At 33.1% G+C, this 14,344-nt stretch overlaps 1 protein-coding gene across 1 annotated transcript in view; it reads left to right on the forward strand.

Annotated features, from left to right (window-relative positions):
* The first annotated feature begins 7,531 nt into the window (after positions 1-7,531).
* The window catches only part of LOC115422030 (leucine-rich repeat neuronal protein 1), a 40,349-nt gene continuing 33,536 nt past the window's right edge, over positions 7,532-14,344 (forward strand). The window contains exon 1 of the mRNA XM_030138071.1: positions 7,532-7,777. The gene's annotated coding sequence lies outside the window, so the exon portion shown is untranslated. The remainder of the gene's footprint in view (positions 7,778-14,344) is intronic.

Below are 14,344 nucleotides of genomic sequence, written 5' to 3' on the forward strand. Positions count from 1 at the left end.
GGTGCATAAGTGTCCACTGTGTTGGCTGATATGGAACTAAAACAACTAAACCCATGAAAATACAAGAGAACAGCTGGAGAACAACTGTCCACTGGAGTGACCACTGTGCATGAAAGGGTTAAACTGGGAAAAATAATATGAAGTTTTTTAAAACGAGGTGCAAAGTGTGCTTAAAAGGCGCACCCAGATACCGGAGGGTTAAAGACCTAAAACTCTGATTGTTTTTGTCCATATTTAACCTTTACCCAATTATTCATCAGCATTCATTAACAATTCAATTCAACACTTTGTTGTCATCGTATGAAAAACAACCAGGTAGTGATTAGAGCATCTGTTAATTTGGAAAAGCAAAGCAAAGAGCAAAGATAAATTTATGTTTTATATTCTATTCATATTTTATTCTTTGTGTTTTTCAGTGAAAATCAGGTATTGTCTCATATTTATTTTACTGATTCTATGGATGTTCATAAAAATTCAGAGTAAATTCAATGGTTATTTTATCAAAACAGAGAAAACTGAAGAAAAAGTGACTTTTCCAGTAAAATATATCATTAAATCAACATAAAACAAACATGTCCATCCACTGTCACTGATTAAACTCAAAAAGAATAATGTTTATGTGGGAGTGATGGGCTTCTGTTGTTTTGGGTTTTTTTTTAATTGTATTTATTTTAGCTGCTTTTATTTGTATTTTTATAGTAGTATTTTATAGTATTTCATTGTACTTGCTACAATGACAATAAATCTATTCTATTCTATAATAATGATGATGATAATAATGATAATAATAATAATAATAATAATAATAATAATAATAATAATAATAATAATAATAATAATAACATAATCAGGTCGAAACTTAAAAATTAACATATAACTAATAAAATAATAGAAATAATTTCATATTAAATGCATGTTTTTATCTTTTATTATTGAAGTTTGCTCTGTTTTGTTTGTTTTTGTAGATGTTTTGTTCTAGATTCGAATCAAACTCATTTAATTGTGTTGAATTCAACTGAACTGAATTAGTTTAAACCACCTTTAGTTTGTTTTATTGAATAAATGTGTGGGGGTTTTTTTCATTAATTTAACTTTATTTTGTGTAAATGTCTTATGTCACGGCTCCACGTCATCGTCTTCATCATGTTTTTGTGGTTTTGGTCTTCATCATCATCATCATCATCATCTTCCTCCTCCTCTGTGTGTGTGTGTGTGTGTGTGTGTTCATCGTAGAGCCTCTTCCTCATAAACAGCATTACATCATCCTCGTCCTCAGTCTCAGCCTTCGTCGTCTTCCCTTCAGTCGCCTCATCATCATCTTCATCATCATCATCGTCTTCATCATCATCTCTGACAGTAAAACACTGACTCACACGAACATGAACAGAATCACAGCAGCTTCACTTACACTGTTTCAGCAACTGGACCAACACAGGACACACCCACCAGTACGACTGATACTACTACTACTGATACTAGTACTGATACTACTGATACTACTACTACTGATACTACTACTACTGATACTAGTACTGATACTAGTACTGATACTACTGATACTACTACTACTGATACTACTACTACTGATACTACTGATACTAGTACTACTGATACTACTACTACTGATACTACTACTACTGATACTAGTACGACTGATACTACTACTACTGATACTAGTACGACTGATACTACTACTACTGATACTACTACTGATACTAGTACTGATACTACTGATACTACTACTACTGATACTACTACTACTACTGATACTACTGATACTAGTACGACTGATACTACTACTACTGATACTAGTACTGATACTACTGATACTACTACTACTGATACTACTACTACTGATACTACTGATACTAGTACTACTGATACTACTACTGATACTAGTACTACTACTGATACTACTACTACTGATACTACTACTACTGATACTAGTACTACTGATACTACTACTACTGATACTACTACTACTGATACTACTACTACTGATACTAGTACTACTGATACTACTACTACTGATACTACTACTACTGATACTAGTACGACTGATACTACTACTACTGATACTAGTACGACTGATACTACTACTGATACTAATACTACTACTGCTCCTCCTCTCTCTTCTCGTCTCTCTCCTCCTCCTCCTCCTCTTTCTCCTCTCTCTTCTCCTCTTCCTCCTCTTCTTCTTCCTCCTTCTCTTCCTCTTCTTGCTCTTTCTCCCCCTCCTCTTTCTTCTCTTCTTCCTCCTCTTCTTTCTTTTCCTTCTCCCCCTCTCTTCTCTTCTTCCTCCTATTCCCCCTCTTTCTCCTTCTCTCTCTTCTCCTTTTTCCTCCTCCTCTTCTTGCTCTTTCTCCCCCTCCTCTATCTTATCTTCTTCCTCCTCTTCCTTCTCCTCCTCCCCATCTCTTTCTCATCCTCCACTCTCTTCTCCTCTTCCTCTTTATCCTCCTCCTCCTCCTTTTCCTCTATCTCCTCCCCCTCCTCCTCTTCTTTCTCCTCCTCCTTTTGCTCTTTCTCCTCCTCCCCTCTCTCCTCTTTCTCCTTCTCCTCTTCCTCTTTCTCTTCCTCCTCTTCTTCCTCCTCCTCTGTTTCCTCTTTCTCCTCCTCCCCTCTCTTCTCCTCTTCCTCCTCCTCTTTCTCCTCCTCTTCTTCCTCTTTCTCCTCCCCTCCTCCTCCTCCTCTTCCTCTGTACTGTCCTCGGGGGTCTCCAGAGTCTCTCCCGTGTGTCACATGATGCGTCACATGATGCAAACACTGATCTGAAGTGACTGATCAGCAGGATTCCTCATCATCCTCTGATTCAGCCCGTGTTCGTCTGATTCTCCTCTTTCAGGACGTAAACATGAAAAATAGATGAATGTGTATGTTTGATGTGTTTACTGAACCAAAACAGCCACTGGAAGGTTCACAAGTAGAACTGATTTATGAACTGCACATTAAACAGAGCACAGTTTTGGCTGGAATCTTATTAAAACATCTGAAAAAAACTGATGAAACCCATAAATACAGACACAGATCAGCTTCTTTTGATTTTTTTTTTTTGGTTTTTCAAATTATTTACATGACTATTATTGTTGATAATAATGTTTTCAGGGGTATTACCACCTTGAAAAGTCTTCACATGTGCAGTTTTCCATTTCCAGTTGTCCAAAAAGATGATAAAAATTAAAGTCTGACTGATTGATTTAGTTTAATGTTTACATGACTGACAAAAATATAAACATTTTTAAAGTTTTCACTTACGAACTTCAGTGTATATTGTAGATATTATATACAGCTGTTATTTTCCCTTTTATTGTCTTTTACTGTATACTATTAGAGTTTTTAGTCATTTGTTGTACTTTTACTTACTTTTTCTTGCTGTTTCTAAAACTTAGGTTTGTCAATAATCTGATAGATAGATAGATAGATAGATAGATAGATAGATAGATAGATAGATAGATAGATAGATAGATAGATAGATAGATAGATAGATAGATAGATAGATAGATAGATAGATAGATAGATAGATAGATAGATAGATAGATAGATAGATAGATAGATAGATAGATAGATGCTGAATTTTTCAAGAAAAATAAGTGCAATTTTAAGAATATCATACCTAATTTTTTCATTTACACATGTTCATTACAACTTACAGATCACAGTGGATCTACAAATACACAAAACATTTAATAACAGGCAGAATATTGTTAAAATTCTGCTTACTTCTTTTAAGACATTTTAGGTTATTCACATTTTTTGAGAAAGGATAGTTTACGTTTTCATGTAATTTTTTTTTTTTTTTTCTTTTTTCACTACAACAAAGAAAATTTTGGAGTTGTCATTTCTAGGTTATTATGATAGTATTTACTTTTCTGATCCATTTGAGATCAACTTGGTCTGTATGTGGAACCTGGACTAAAATGATTTTAATAATATAATAATAATAATAGCTTTATTCATATAGCACCTTTAAAAACTAAGTTTACAAAGTGCTTGGACGGACAAAGCAGAAGGGCACAACAGCAGAACACAAGATGCAAGCAAAGCTTCAGACTTTAACAAAAAAAGTCACTCTTTGTCTCTGGTTTCTTTAATATAACTGTGTCATCGTTCACCAGTAAAACCCATGGACTTTGACTAATGACGGTCACAGTAGATGTTTGTTTTTGAGTTCTATTAGGGATGTGTTTTATTTAAAAACATTCTTCCGTTTTCTCTGTTTTGGTATTATTTCCTTTGAATTTACTCTGAGTTTTTATAAACATCTACATCATCAGTAAATTAAATATAGGAAATACAATATCTGATTTTTACTGGAAAAAATGCAGAAGTGAAAGTAATAAATACTGATAAATCACTCAGGAAAAGTTGGATGGAGAGAAAAATTCAAGTGGAAGTCTGGATGTTACCTCAAAGACTATTCTGAGTCTTTAAAGGGTTAACACTTTATTGGGCAAGTGACTATTTTTGGTTATTTCTGCACACATTACAGGTCAGTTACAAGTGTCGGCAACAGCTCCAGTGAGGACAGTGAGTTTGGATGTTCTAATGTTCTATAATACATGTTCCCTTCACCTTACAAGTGTTTTTCTTTTATTGTTTTGATTTACTTCTTGGATTTTTTTTTTTTTTTTTTTTTTTGGCCACTTACAGGTAAGGAACCCTAACCCTAACTTCACTGACCTTGATTTTCTACATATCAATAAAAAATTCTGAACAATTTTACTAAAGTAATAAAGTCTTGTCATGTCCTCCAATGATAATAATAATAATTCAGATGTGGAGGCTGTGGAAAAGGGCCACTGACCATCAGCTGATTGATTATTTCACTCATGGTTTCGGTTCTTTTCGTCTCCTGCTGCAGATTTCTGCTCAGAGTCGATGTAAAGACGTGTTGTGATCGTTACTGATGTGATCGTTTCCGACTGAGACTCAGTGATGCAACGGTTAAAAACAAGAGGAGGTTAATTAAAAGTTGAGGAGGTGAAGAAAAGATCAGATAAGTGATTACATAAGTGATTACAGTCAGTGATTACATAAGGCTGAGCTTTTGTTACCGTGGAAACCATCTGATCAATCATCTTTTTTATATTTTCATCTTGGATTTTTTTTTTGCCACTTATGGGTAAGGAACCAAATATGGTATCTTCACTGACCTTGATTTTCTACATAACAATAACAATTTTTTTGAAATATTTCACAAGTCTTGTTATATCCTCCAATTACACTAAGGTTGAAATTTTGACCAATAAATGCTTAACATATAATATATAGTATATAACCCTTTCATGCATAGTGGTCACTACAGTGGACAGCTGTTCTCTTGTATATTCATGGATTTTGTCGTTTTAGTTCCATATCAGCCAACACAGTGGACACTCACGCTGCAAAAATCTAGATCTGACCAAGTATATTTTTCTTATTTCTAATCCAAATATCTCATCACACTTAAAATAAGACAGAATCACCTAAAGAGGAACTTTTCAGTGAGATGTAAGAACTTATTTTTAGACAATAGATCTGGAAAATCTGATTTCAAGAAATCTTACCAAGATCATTTTCACTTGTTCCATTGGCAGATTTTTTTTACTTGAATTAAGCAAAAAAAAAAAAAAAGTTACTCTTTAGGTGATTATGTCTTATTTTAAGTGTGATGAGATATTTGGACTAGAAATGAGAAAAACACACTTGGTAAGATTCAGATTTTTGCAGTGCATGCACCATCCCATCCACTGCAATTCAGTTACTGTAACTTTGCTGTTCTTGATAAACCTGATCTGCACTAACATGTTTGAGTGTAAATCAATTGCTTGTTATTGTTATTAAACTGTAATTAACAGGTTTTTGTGTTTTTGGTTTTTTTTTTTGTTTTTTTTTTGCATATTATCTCCATGAATGAGTAATGACTATTATTGGTGTATGTTAAAATGTGAGAAAACATCAGATTAGCTGCATTAAAAATGTTTTCATTTCATAGTTTTCACACAGTTTATCAGTAAGTACGTTTCTTTGCTTCAAAAATTAAATGCATGGTGTGCAGCTGAATGGACATTTTTGTAACTCCATGAAAAATGGGTTCATAAAAACTATTTCAATCGCATTGTTTTTTTTTTAATACCTAGAGGAATAAAAACACTCACAAATAAAAATCTTGATTAAGGCTCTTATAATTCATGCATGAAAGGGATAATATATACAGTATAATATAGTGTAATATATATGTATATAACCAATACTATATAGTCCAGGGGTGTCAAACTCATTTTAGTTCAGGGGCCACATTAAGCCAAATTTGATCTGAAGTGGGCCGAACCAGTAAAATAATAACATAATATATAAAGAATGTCAACTCCAAACTTTCCTCTATGTTTTAGAGCAAAAAAAGATGAAAATGTTTACATCTACCAACTGTCCATTAAAACAATGTGAATAACATGAACAAACTGAAACTTCTTAAGAAAACTAAGTGCAATTTTAACAATATTCTGTCTCAGTTTATCATGTAAATGTGTAAATTACAACTTACAGATCACAGTGGATCAACAACTACACAAAAGATTTAATAGCAGGCAGAATATTGTTAAAATTACACTATAGACATTTTAAAATGTTCATATTTGTTCAGGTTATTCGTGTTTTTGTGAAATGTTACTTTGTTTTAGTGTAAATACAGTAAAATGACATGAAAATATTTACATTTTCAAGGACAAAAATTTGAAGTTGTGATCATTTACAGATTATTATAATAGTATTTTACTGATCTGACCCACTTGAGATAAAATTGGTTTGTACATGAACCTGAACTACAATGATTAATGTCTTCAGTGTAATTTTTGCATTTCACAAATTCAGTCCAGGGGCCAGACTGGACCCTTTGGCGGGCCGGATTTGGCCCCCGGGCCGCATGTTTGACACCTGGGATGTAGTCTATATTTGACTTCACTTTATGGTCCAAGTATGGTGTTGTGTTGTTTATAGTACTGATATTTTATTAAAATTATTTGACAAAATCACTACTATCATCTTTTTTCCAATAAACAGCCTTATTTGTGTTCAACAGCATAAAATATAACTATCAGAAACTGTTGTGTCCTACATTGGTCCCTGTCCCTGAACGCCCCATGACTGTCAGGTCGTGTCTGATTCTGGTTTTCCAGTTAAATAAACATGATCTAAAGTTAAAGTCTCCCTTATTTGTGCTGATGTGACAGAAGAGTTTGTGTTTTATGGATGTTTGTGACTGTTTGAACTTTATTTGCAGAATAATGGCTGGTGTTTTTGCAAAAACAGACAGAGGCAGAGTGATGAAGATATGAAGTAGGAACATCCTCAGTCATCTGGAGAATCTGGAGCATTACGTCATGTCGACCGGACCCCCCCCCCCCCCCCTCACCCCCCTCCATCCGCAGCATCCGGCCTCTGATTGGCCCGTCCCCGGTGGCCTACAATCCCATTGGCGGATGCGGAGTCAGCTGCCGCGGACCTGAAGGAGGACAGGATGGAGAGGGAGGGAGGGATGCTTGGGATAAAAGCGGCAGCAGCAGCAGGGCTCAGTCCGCCTTCATCCGGATAAGAAAGACCCGAACGGACCTCCGCAGACCCCCCCTTCCTCCTCCTCCTCCCCGTCCACAGACACTCACCCTCCGGCTCCTCCATCCGGAACCCCCCGGCCTCTGCCTGAGTCCCGGCCCGGTTTTGGACGCTCTCTGCCCGGATCCGTGAGCCCGCGTGCCCCGGCCTGTCGGAGCGGAGCAGGAGGAGCTGCAGCCGGAGGAGCAAGGTGAGAACATGGGCGTCTGTCCTCCAGCAGGAAACACAACACACAGCCAGGATTTATGCACGAAATTCAAGTTTACAGGAAGATTAAACTGGAAATGAGAACAGATTTAAGCTGTAAAATGATGGTGAGAGCAAAAAAAACACACAAAGTTTCAACAGCAGAGAGAAAACAGTCATTAAATGAATATTTCAGGTGATTTATTGAAGCTAAAAATAATCCACACCTACTGCAGTTCTAAATATAAACCACACTCACTTATTATTGATGGTTTTTTAGTGACTTTAGGTCTTTTATGAAGTTCTGAATCAAATAATTTCTATATTTTTGGACTTAAGTCAGTGATTGATTTTTCCAGATTGTTCAAACTATTTCTAATCATAGAATAAAAAATAAGATATATTTTATTAAAGATACAGTATGCGATTTTTTTTTTTTTTTTTTTATAAAGTAATAGTAGTAGCTGATGTTGGAGTCACGTTGTTGTTTATAAGCAATGTTAATATTGACAGGAATCCTGTTTACAGATGCGTTTAGACCAGGGTTGTCAAACTCATGTTAGTTCAGGGGCCACATAAAGCCCAATATGACCTGCAGTGGGCCGGATCATTAAAATAATAACATAATAATGCATAAATAATATCAATTCCAAAATGTGCATGTCTAATTTCTATGTTTCAGGGTGAAAAAAGTACTATCAAAATTTCTACATCTACAAACTATCTTTTAAAAAAGATGGAAAAACACGAACCATGACCAAAATGAAATTTATTAAAGAAAAAAAAGTGCAATTTAACAATTTTTTCCATTATTTGGCCTCAGCTTCTCATTTTTACATGTTCATTACAACATACAGATCACAGTGGATCTACAAATACACAAAACATTTAATAACAGACAGAATTTTCGTACAATTACTCTAAATTCTCTTAAGACATTTCAGGTTGTTCATATTTGTTCAGGTTTTTCACATTTTTTGTAAAAGGCTAGTCTGTAAATGTTAACATTTTTGTGTAATTTTACTCTTTTTTTTTTTTTTACACTGAAACAAAGAGAAAAATATGTGGTTTTTGTTATTTATAGTTTATTATGATAGTATTTTACTGGTCAGATCCACTTTAGATGGAATTGAACTAAATTTATTTTGACATCCTTGATTGTTGAAATCTTCAGTGTAATTTTCGTATTTCACTAATTCATCCCGAGGGCCGGATTGGACCCCTGGTTTAAATCATATCATGCTTATTGGTACTTATTTTTGTTGGTTTATTTCGTTGTAATGAAATAAACAAAAAATAACAATATCGGTGGCTACACAAAACAGGATAAGTCGAATAAAAATACAGATTTGGATTAATTTTAACATAAGTCGATCCAATATAGAACATAGATATAGTAGTTTTTAGATGTTTTAACGCATAAATTATACATGTTATAGCTTTGATTGATTGCATCTCTTTTATTTTATTAATCCTCATAAATGCAGGTGTTAAAGGTAAAATTAACCCTCTAGTGTCCTGCCCACAAAGGTCCTTTAACCACCAAAAGAGCATGACCTGCGCAGTGGCGTTGTAATATTAGAATGTTTTTATTCAGTTTTTTACTTTTTTTTTTTTACATTTTTTTTGGATTTCATCAAGTTAAACTGTAAACAAAAACGCCATATACTCAATAACTGTCATATTTTTAACCCTTTAAATGCCATGTTTGTAATGTAAACAAACCATATTTTTTGATACCAAAAAAAAAAGCAAAAACTTTTTTATTTCATAATATTACATAAAAGTTGGATTACTTGTTGTTTTTTATTTTTGCATCCTGGCATATGTCAATGATTAACAGGAACATTGGATCGCAGATATGCATTATTATTTTTGGTGCCAGGTCAAATGTTAAATGCTAAAGTGTGTCATCATGTGCATTTTTTACTCACTTGGGAGAAGGGTGTATGTAGTCGCTTTTCCATTCGACATCTGCGCAAAACTTTACCGATATTTACTAAATGTCGAAAAAACAGAAGTGCGTAATGTTGGTTTTTCCATTAAATCACAAATGTGATGATTTGTTTATTTATTATCATGAGACGACATGAGAAGTCATTCCATAAACGTGGCAACAAACGTAAATATGGTGTTTATTTACAGATATGTTCATTATTATTATATATTACCCCTCTATCTTGTACTAACTTATAAAATTATTCGGTTTCCTGTTGTGTCCACACATACTGCATCGTGTTTCTTTTAAAACTCTTCTTCTTTGCTTGTTGTCACGTCCGTCATCATCGTTTTGTTTTTTTTTTATTCATGTGACTCTAGTTGCGAAAACAGGTCTTTCCAAGTTATATTTGTGCAATTGAAGGGTCAGTGGAAACGCGAATAGTGTAGGAATTTTCTGTTGTTTACAATGTGCTGATTTGATTCAGAATTGAGGACTAGAAGACGATTCTAAACCACAAGTGACGAGAAGTGACGGACCGTTAAATGTCATATGGTGCCAGCAGCTAAAATTGCTCGAGGGAAATAAATCGATTTTGTATCAATCCGACATTGACAAAGATGAAAATGAAGGGAATTTTATTTTTATATGTTTTAGTTAGTTTTGTCAACACACAATACAGTTTCAGTTAGTTATTGTTTTTTTCTTTTAATTATAATTTTTATTTATTTCAGTTAACGAAAATGTTTTTACAATTCTAGTTTTCGTCATTTCATTAGTTTTTGTTAACGATAATAATCTTGCCAAGCAGAGCATTTACAGTTAATGTAGACCACAGGGAAATGTTTGAAAATGCAGAATTCCATTTATAAAAGCCAAATATCACTCCTTTATTACCAAAACATGCAGATCTCCCCCTTGTGGCCAAATGCAGTACAGCTCATAAATCCTTTCTCCTCCATTATTTCACATCCAGTAAATTCAACTTTGTATTTTATTTTTAAATTCCACCCGGCAGATTTATGTTAAATCACATCCCTCTGATTGGGTTGTTTATAGTAAGTGATATGATGTTGTAAAATAGATGACTGACAGTAGGGATGTAACGATATGAAAATTTCATATCACGGTTTTTGTGACCAAAATTATCACGGTTATCGTTATTATCATGGTATTATTGAAATTGTGCTCAAAATGTTCAAAAAGTACTAATACACACACTGAAATAATTTAAGCAAGTTGTATTTTGAAAAAAAACAACAAAAAAAACAACAACAACAACAACAAAAAAAACAAATAAAATAATTGGCACAATGTCCCTTCTGTTGCAGAAACATTCAAATATTAACCCTTAGTGGTCTGAGCCTATTTTGTCCGTTTTTCAGTGCTTTTGATTTTGCCTTTATATATTATATAAATGTTTACTATATCCATGTTTGGGATCTGTTTTTTCAGCACAACTTCATTTATATCATCTGTCTGTTATTTTTTTCACTTTAACTACTATAGCAACACAAAAGGACAAAAAACACACACACACAAAAAAAAAAAAAAATCCGATTTGAAAATGTATATACTTTATTGCATAAATAACACACAGATGCTTAACGAACCTTTTCAAAGACTTTAAAAGTGAATACTGGTTCCAAATATTAGGTATATACAATTAAAATAATGTAATCAATTAAAACTATACTCAAATATTTGACATAAAAGCAGATCTTTACATAGGGTTTTTTTCCCCTAAAAGTGCGATAATCAAACGCGGTTATCATGATAATTAGAATTTAAACAGTAATACTAACCTACCGCGGTTTATCGTTATACCAGTAATCGTTACATCCCTAATTGACAGCTGTAATGACCAGTCATACAGGGTGGGGAAGCAAAATGTACAATATTTTGAGGCAGGGATTGAAAGACAGTGTATGACCAATTAGTTTATTGAAAGTCATGAGAATTTATTTGCCACAAGAAAATGTCCATAATAGAAAATGTTTTTATTCTATGTGTCCTCCTTCTTTCTCAATAACTGCCTTCACACGCTTCCTGAAACTTGCGCAAGTGTTCCTCAAATATTGGGGTGACAACTTCTCCCATTCTTCTTTAATAGTATCTTCCAGACTTTCTGGTAATAGTTTTGCTCATAGTCATTCTCTTCTTTCTATTATAAACAGTCTTTATGGACACTCCAACTATTTTGGAAATCTCCTTTGGTGTGACGAGTGCATTCAGTGAATCACACACTCTTTGACGTTTGCTTTCCTGATTACTCATATGGGCAAAAGTTTCTGAAAAGGTATGGATAATAGTGTTAGGTATGATTATGACATCAGTATATGTTTGGTTTCAAAACAATTGACGTAGTGCCTGCTGAGAAAAAACTACTAAATGTTCATTGTACATTTTGCTTCCCCACCCTGTAGTCATTATGAATTTAGCGGAAATCCTTCAGGGAACCAATCAGGTGTCCTACAATACAGTGGCTAAATATTTATACAAAGAAACAGCAACTAAATGTCATTTTGTTGTCCTTTATTTACTCCCAGACTACCAATCTGTATCCACACTGATGCATTCTTACATAAAAGTTTACACTTAGCGTCCACATTCCTAAGGGTCTGTGTTACTGAATGACGCTCCTTTAGTTTGTAAACTCTAATGTGGATAAAACTGAGACTTTTACAAACATTTACACAGACAGAGTCACTGCCAACTACTAGGTACTCGTCTCTGATTCGTCCACCCCTCGTCACATGACCCTTTTAGGACGAAAACAAGACGACCAGATGTTAATTCAACAGGAGTTAGTTACAGCTGATTCTATCGTCAATATTGTTGTTTTTTTGTTGTTTTTTTCTTATTAAGATGCTACGGGCATTCATAGCAGGTGAGCTGTTATTCCCAGTGGAATTATGGAATGAACGTACAGTTCTGTGTAAAAGTCCTGGTCCAACATTCTGTTTGTTGGTTTAGTAAAGTTCCAATGTCCACACATATGCATTTGAATCTATATTTAGATCCAATCTGATATATGTGAAGTATGAACAGCAGGAAAAACAAACGTTTCAGGGTAAAAACAGCTTCTATAAACCAAAGTGGTCATATTTAGTGTGACACCTCCCCCCCCTTTGCATTTAACATGTCTTTAACCCTTTTATTCAGACAGTATGAGAACAAAAATAAGCAAAATGAGCCAAAAATTTAAAAATAAAATTACCTGAAGGAAAAATGAACAGAAAACATCAACAAAATGAACAAATTAACAATAAAATGAATAAAATAATCAATAAAAAGATGAAAATAGTCAACAAATTGAACAAAAATGAACAAAATAATCAACAAATTGAGCAAAAATGAGGCAGAAATTTAAAAAAAAAAAAAAAAAATTACCTGAAGGAAAAATGAACAGAAAACATCAACAAAATGAACAAATTAATAATAGAATGAATAAAATAATCAATAAAAAGAAGAAAATAGTCAACAAATTGAACAAAAATTAACAAAATAATCGTGTTTCATTCAGCAGCTTCTAGTGGTCGTATTTATTGTGACCTCCCTTTGCCTTTAACATGTCTTTAACCCTTTTATTCAGATAATATGAGAACAAATTGAACAAAAATAAGCAAAATGAGCCCCACACTGGGAAAAAAAAAATTACCCGAAGGAAAAAAATTAACCGAAAATATAGATAAAATGAACAAATTAATAATAAAAGAAGAAACTATTCAACAAATTGATGAAAAATTAACTAAATAATCAACAAATTGAAGAAAAATTAACAAAAGGATTAACAAATTGAACAAAAATTAGCAAAATGAGCCACAAAAAAAAAAAACACCTGAAGTCGAAAGGAACAGAAAACATCAACAAAATTAACAAATTAATAATAAAATGAGTAAAATAATCAATAAAAAGACGAAAATATTCAACAAACTGAAGAAAAATGAACAAGATAATCAGGTTTCGTTCAACAGCTTCTAGTGGTCGTATTTAGTGTGACCTCCCTTTGCATTTAACATGTCTGTAACCCTTTTATTCACATAATATGAGAACAAATTGAACAAAAATAAGCAAAATGAGCCACAAATTAAAAAAAAAAAAATCAACGTAGAGGAAAGATGAACAGAAAACATCACCAAAATGAACAAATTAATAATAAAAGAAGAAAATATTCAACAAATTGAATAAAAATGAACAAAGTAATCAGCAAATTGAACAAAAATGAACAAGTTATCAGCAAAATGAGCAAAAATTAACAAAATAATCAACAAATTAAACAAAAATGAACAAAGTAATCAGCAAGTTGAACAAAAATTAACAAGATAATCAGCAAATTGAACAAAAATTAACAAAATAATCAGCAAGTTGAACAAAAATTAACAAAATAATCAGCAAGTTGAACAAAAATTAACAAAATAATCAGCAAATTGAACAAAAATGAACAAGTAATCAGCAAAATGAGCAAAAATTAACAAAATAATCAACAAATTAAACAAAAATTAACAAAGTAATCAGCAAGTTGAACAAAAATTAACAAAATATTCAACAAATTGAACAAAAATTAACAAAATAATCAACAAATTGAACAAAAATTAACAAAATAATCAACAAATTGAACAAAAACTAACA

Source organism: Sphaeramia orbicularis, chromosome 7, assembly GCF_902148855.1.
Source record: "Sphaeramia orbicularis chromosome 7, fSphaOr1.1, whole genome shotgun sequence".
Taxonomy (NCBI): Eukaryota; Metazoa; Chordata; class Actinopteri; order Kurtiformes; family Apogonidae; genus Sphaeramia; species Sphaeramia orbicularis.